The following is a 7,024-nucleotide window of genomic DNA, read 5'->3' on the forward strand; positions in this document are numbered from 1 at the left end:
TACTATTAATATGTCTATTACTTTTGTGACTGATATAAAATAAAAATTTTTTTAGGGGGCGTGTACAACTCATCTCAATCCATACATCCATCCATTGTGTCAAGCACATTTGTACATTTGTTTCATCATCATTTTCAAAACATTTTCTTGCTACTTGAGCCTTTGGCGTCAGCTCTTCAGTCCCCCCCCCTCCCCTATGACTGACACATCTCATAGAGCCTAGTATACTCTGAAACGTTTGCTATATACCTTTGCTAATTAATGTTTTCATAAACACTTAAAAACTATTATATACCTTCAGTTCCATTCAACTCCACTTTTGGTCAAGATATAAATCAAAGGCAAGCTCATTTTTAAACCCATCAGTCAAATACATCTTATATGTCAGAAAAAAGTGGGACATCATTACATCATTTTTAAATTCAAATAGATATGCTGTGATGTATATCAGAATATCAATCTTATTGGATGCATTTTGTAGGGCATATTACTGAAAACAGGATAATAATTTATGATTTTGTGGAAAGTTGTAAAAAACAGATAATAAATCAATGTGCTGTCTCTCATTGCCTAATTTGTAATTATTCTGGATAGCAAAAATTATGCATTATTTGTGAAGAAAGCGTGCTACTGTGGCACCCACCGTCATGTGTGTTATATCCTGCTTTTGAGAATGACAGACTATGACTCATGCATTAAAAATTGGATGGCGTTTCTTAAATTTCATTCAATATCATGACCAAACTTTCTCTAAGTGTTTAATTTAAAAGAAAAGCATAAGATGCTAAAAATGAATCAGGCTGACAAGCAGCATATAATTTAATTTTATCTTTGTAATTGGAAGGAAAATCATTTCACATTTAAAAGATAAACTGGATAAGGTTACTATAATTGAGATAAATATCAAGTTATATTATTTGATCTAGTATGCTTTAATTCTCTTATTTAATGAAAACAAAATCTCATAAAATTTTATCTCTGGCTTTAATCAAATGCCAAAACAAATGATATTCCCAGAACACTTTCAATTCAGGCAGAATTTAAGTGAATCGGAGTTAACAATGGGCATCTGTTTTTCACTCACTCATTCATTTATTTGTTGTTGTTGTTGTTGTACTTAGGTACCACTGAGTCAGTTCCAACCCATAGTGGCACTAGGTGCAACAGAACAAAACACTACTCTGGTCCTGGGCCACGCTCATAATTGTTTCCACGCTTGTTGCAGCCACGGTGTCAATCAGCTACTCTTAGTCCTCAAAGAAACACGCCTTGCTTTTCAGTACTCCACAGAGGTCTTGTGCAGCAGAGTTACCCAATGCAACCACTCTTTGGATCCTTGACTGCTGCTTCTGTGAGCATTGCTTGTAGATTCAAGCAAGATAAATTCCTTGACAACTTCAACCTTTGCTCCATTCACCATGATGTTAACTGTTGATCTGCTTGTGAGGAATTCTGGTCTTCTTACCATTGATTTGTAGTCCACACTGAAGGCTTCACGCGTTGATCTTCATCAGCAAGTGCTTCAAGTCCTCCTCGCTTTCAGAAAGCAAGGTTGTCTCAGCTGCATGTTGCAGTTGTTAATAAGCCTTCCTCTAATCCTGATGCTATGTTCTTCTTCAAATGAACCAGCTTCTCTGATTATATGCTCTGCATACAGATAGAATGAGTGTGGCGAGAGTATAAAATTTTGATGCACACCTTCCCTGATTTTACACATTCAGTATTCTTTTGTTGTGTTTGCATAACTGCTTCTTGATCCGTGTACAAGTTCTACACGAGGACAAGGAAATATTCTCGAATTCCCATTCTTCTCAAGGCTAAACATACTTTTTTATGGTCAACACAGTCGAACGAATGCCTTGACATAGGCAATACAACACAAGTAAGCATCTTTCTGGTATTCTCTGCTTTGAGCCCCGGTCCATCTGACATCCCCAATGATTAGACATCCCCTTGCTGTGTGTCTTCTGACGGCGTCCGATGTTCCTGGCACAGACCATGGAGTATTTTCAGTGCTTCATCAGCTTGTTGTAACATTTCAATTGACAGTCCAGCAGTTTCTCAAGCCTTGCTGTTGACTAATGCTTTCAACGCAGAGAGAGCCTTTTTCTTTCACTATTATTTGTGTTCACTCATACACTACCTCCTGAAATGGTAGAAGTTATCGGTTGACTCGCTCTTTTTGATACAGTGATTCTTACCATCTTCTTTCATATTTCCTGTATCATTGCAATATTTTTTTCCATAGAATCGTTCAATATTGCAACTTGAGGCTTGATTTTTTTTTAGCTCTTTCGATTTATGAGATGTTGAGCGTGTTCTTCCTTTTGGGTTTCTAACTCTGGGCTTGTGGACACTTCATTATACTAATTTATTTTGTCTTCCTGAGAAGCCCTTTGGAGCTTTCTATTCAGCTTTTTAATTCATTTCTTCCGTGTGTCTCAGCTACTCTACCATTAACAGCATGTTTCAGAGTCTCTTCTGACATTCATTTTGATCTCTTCTTTCTTTCCTGTCTTTTAATGACCTTTGCTGTCTTCATGAATGGTGTTCTTGATGTCCTCCCACGGCTCATCAGATCTTCTGTCACTAGTGAACAATGCAGCAAATCCGTTCTTGCGATGTTCTCAAAATTCAGGTAGGATAGACTCAAGGCCACATGTTGATGTGAGTAGAGGTGTTTTAATTTTCTTCACTGTCAACTTGTACTTACACAGGAGCACTTGATAGTCTGTTTCACAGTCAGCCCCTGGTCTGATTTTAACTACTGTTACTGAGTTTCTCCATCAGCTCTTCCTACAGAGGTAGTCAATTCGATTTCTGTGTATTCCAATTTGAGAAGTTCGTGTGTATTGTCATCTTTTGTGTTGTTGAAAAAAGATATCTGCTATAAACAAGTCATTGGTTTTGCAAAATTCTCTCATGCGATCTCCAGCCTTATTTCTATCACTAAGCTCATATTTTCCGACTATTGTTCTTGCTTCTTTCTCTCTAGCGTTTGCATTCCAATAGCCAATAATTAGCAATACATCTTGATTGCATATTTGATCATTGTGACTAAAGTCTTTAGTAGAATTCTCAAATTTTTCAACATTAGTGCACAAATTTGAATTATAGCTGTATTGATTGGATTCCTTTGAAGGTGAATATACATAATCCTATCACAGACAGCATTTTACTTCATAATTCATTTTGCAATTTCCTTTTAGACAATGAATTCCATGCCATTCCTCTTGATTGTGTTATTCCCAGCATAGCAAATCATATGATTTTCTAACCCAAAATGGCCAAAAGAAGTCCATTTCTGCTCAGTAATGAGTAAGACATTGATCGTTATGTATTCCATTTCATTTTTGACCACTTCGATGTTCCTAGAATCTTACTTCACACATTCCTACTTCCATGTCCTCTTCTGAATCCAGTGCTAATTTCTGGAAGTTCCCTATCTATGTATGGATTCAACTGATTTTAAACTATATTCAGAAATATCTTACTTGTGTACGATGTCAGTGATACCGTGTGATCATTTTTCATTTAAACATTATGTTGAATTGCCTTTCTTTGGAATGTGCATGCATTACAACTCAGTGTAAAGAAAACCCAAATCCTCACAACCAAACCAACGGGTAATATCAGATAAATGGAGAACAAGTGGAAGTTGCCAAGGACTTTGTCTTGCTTGAATCTCTAACCAATGCTCATGGAAACAGCAGTGAGCAGATCCGAAGAGTGGTTGCATTGGGTAAATCTGCTGCACAAGACCTCTGTGGAGTACTGAAAAGCAAGGGTGTTACTTTGAGGACTAAGGTGTATCTGACCTTAGTCATGATATTTTCAATTGCCATGGTATTTTCAATTGCTTCCTATGCAAGTAAAAGTTGGACATTGCATAAGGAAATTTGAAGAAGAAGCAATGCATTTGAATTGTGGTGCTAGCAAAAACTAACGAAAGTTTCATGGACTTCCAAAAGGACAAACTGATCTGTCTTGGAAGTAGTGTGACTAGAGTGCTCCTTAGAGGTAAAGACGGTGAGATGCCATCTTACATACTTTGGACATGCTTTCAGGAAAGAACAGTCCCAGGAGGACATTATGCTTGGTCGAGGGGCAGCGACAAAGAGGAAGGCCCTCAATGAGACGGACGGACACAGTGGCTGCAACAGTGGGCTCACGCACAGGAACAATCGTGAGGAGAGCGCAGGGCTGTGCAGTGTTCCGTTCGTTTGTGCATCGGCTTGCTATGACGTTGAACAATGCATATGAGTCTGATGTATGCCTATGTGGCTGAATGGAGACCTCAGGGCATTTTTGTAATCAATACATTACCCTTGACCAGCATGCTGTTGTCACCTTTAAGACTCTCATTGAAAGTCTTGCTAATTTTCACTGACACTAGGAAGATTGAACCTACACTAGGAGGACTACCATTAAGCACCCCGTCCAGAAGTGTACGGAGATCAGTGCTCAGCAGAGCGATCAAGAACCAGTGAGAGTCAGGAAATGAAAAGGGGCTGATAGGTACTTTATTTTTTCTTCTCTCTCTCTCGAATATATAAGAGCAGCTCATTATGTGAGACATGGAGGATGGCCACAGCACGTCACCCTCCTCACATATACTGTTCACATCCCACTGGGTCCCTGCTGAGGTCACCTGCCACTACTGCCTTCCCCTCAGGTGAACTCTGGCAGGAGAGGGCTTACCACCCTTTCATAGCAAGGTGTCCCCTCCCTTTCAGGATGTGTGTCCCCAGCTTAGCCCTTCAAGGACCATAGAACACCTTGGTGACTTTGTTGCGGACAGGGAGCTTCCTGTCCATTTGCAAGAGGGGATGGGGAGGGTGGTGGTACATATGCACAGGGCACCCCCACTGGTCCCTTCCCTGATCATCCCCCAGGCTTTTCTGGGTAGCCCAGCCCCACTCTGCCCCCATGTCCCCAAGAGAATGAACAATTCAGAGATTCCCTGGACCTTACATAAAAGCTGTTGCTGGCCACCCACTGACTGATCCCACCTTCGCCCAATACCCTATCTATATCCCTCACCAATGCCCACCTAGGAAGGGACATTGAGGAAGCATAAGGGGCTGTACCAGTGTTGGTCAGATGATATGGGGGGTCCTGCAGGCACCAGACACCCAAGTTCTCAGCCTCAGTGTTCCATCTGACCACAGCTTGGTGGATTCCTTCCTCCTCCCCTTGTGGCTGGGAGTTGGGGCTAGACCCTGGGTCCTGGGTCCTCCCTGGGCCCATTCCAGTCCCAGGACTGAACAAGCTCCAGCCTCCCCAGAGGATGAGGGAGACAGGCCTCCAAAGTGGCGAACTACTGAGTAATGAGTATGTTAGGAATGTCAGTCATTACCGCCAGGTATATGTCCTTAATGCACAAAATAATCACATCGTCGGTTTTGTTTTACTATTGTCATAAATGTGAAATGTCAGAGATAAGTGAGGAGTGTGTGTCTACTTATATAATGTGATCAAGCCTTCCTCATTTCTCTGCAAAAACCTCAGTAATATCTACATTACTCTTATTGGGTCAGTATGAACTGGAAGAATACTCTTCTTTATACGATTAACAGTAGTGACGTTTGGATAATGGAGTTAGGGAGAAGGAGACATTGATTTTGACACTGCATATTCATATATTGTTTGAATATTTTATAGGAAGTTGCACTGCTCTTGTAACTTAAAACATGCCTGATGTATCAAGGAAAATGCTGTCAATGGTTATTCAAGCTGTTATCTTGTCGCTTAAAAAGGCCCCCTCCAAGCACTGTCAAACATAATTCCCTGGTTTATCATCTTAGAATATTCTAGTGGCCTAAACGTTGCAAAGGAAATCTTCTGAGATTGTATCTGTCTAGTAATCCTTAAAATTTCAGGTTAAATTAATTCATTTCTATTTGATTTCTAGACCTACACATGGATGCCATCTGCTAATGAGCCCAACTGCTAATTTCCAGCCTAGTGAGCCTCTGTTCAGTATCTTGCCAGAAAGAAACAAAATCTAATTCTTCAGTGAAATGGCTTGGGTGACCCTTAGCCTGATAAACTCAAATTGAAACTGTGTTAAGTATTTTACATTTATGATCAAAATAACTTACAGGTCTGTTCTTATTTTACTTTACCTAAGCAGCCTGAGTCTCCTGCAGCTCACTCTGATTTCTTCTGAGCCCTAGGTTATTTAACGAGAAGGGAAAAGTATCTATTGTAACTTCGGGGTCATTTATTACTTTAAGGCATCAAGTCCAGATTTCAGTGGAAACGACAATGTCTATTATTGTCATAGGCAAGTGTCCATTTCTTATCAAAGCCCAGGAGGGCAAGACAACACTGAGAATATATTTTCAAAGAGCAATATTCAGTTTTGGTTTTGCATAAGTCTTCTTTACTGATCAAAGTGGTCCAGACCATGTGGAAATGATATCGTGGGAGAGTTCTGTGCCCAGCTGTATAAACTAGAAGAAAAACTCTTGATATATTAATCTCGGAGGTATGTGGGAATTGTAAAATATGCCAGTTAAGACAGATAATTATCATAAAAAATGAGGGAAAGTTTAAGATAGAGCATTATATTCTTTCCAAATAGGACTTTATCCATTGGAATTCTTCCATATAAATTCCCTAGAAATAAATGGTCAACCAAATTTATATTTTTCCTCCTTTACAACTGATAGTTCTCTCTGGTGAAAAACTCTCCATAAACCATGATGTCAGGATTATTCGTTCATGTATTAACTCCCTGCTTCTTCCTAATTATCCTGTTATTGTGTAAGGGAAATCTCTATGCAGAAACATAGAGACTTTAATTCCCAAAGCCTCAAATTTATCTCATCCCATCCTCCTCTTTGCAACTTAAGGTTTCCACATGAAGTGAGACTGGAATTCCAGAAGATATCACGAGAAGCCATTAACCTCGGGTCCTCGGTCCATGTAGATTGTTCTGGTGTGGTGTCAATTGGGATGAATTGTTTTAAGTAACAACAACAACACCACACCATGTAGATTGTTCTGGTGTGGTGTC

Source organism: Echinops telfairi, unplaced genomic scaffold (assembly GCF_000313985.2).
Source record: "Echinops telfairi isolate 266 unplaced genomic scaffold, ASM31398v2 ScPeMD7_5592;HRSCAF=6446, whole genome shotgun sequence".
In the NCBI taxonomy this organism is placed as follows: domain Eukaryota; kingdom Metazoa; phylum Chordata; class Mammalia; order Afrosoricida; family Tenrecidae; genus Echinops; species Echinops telfairi.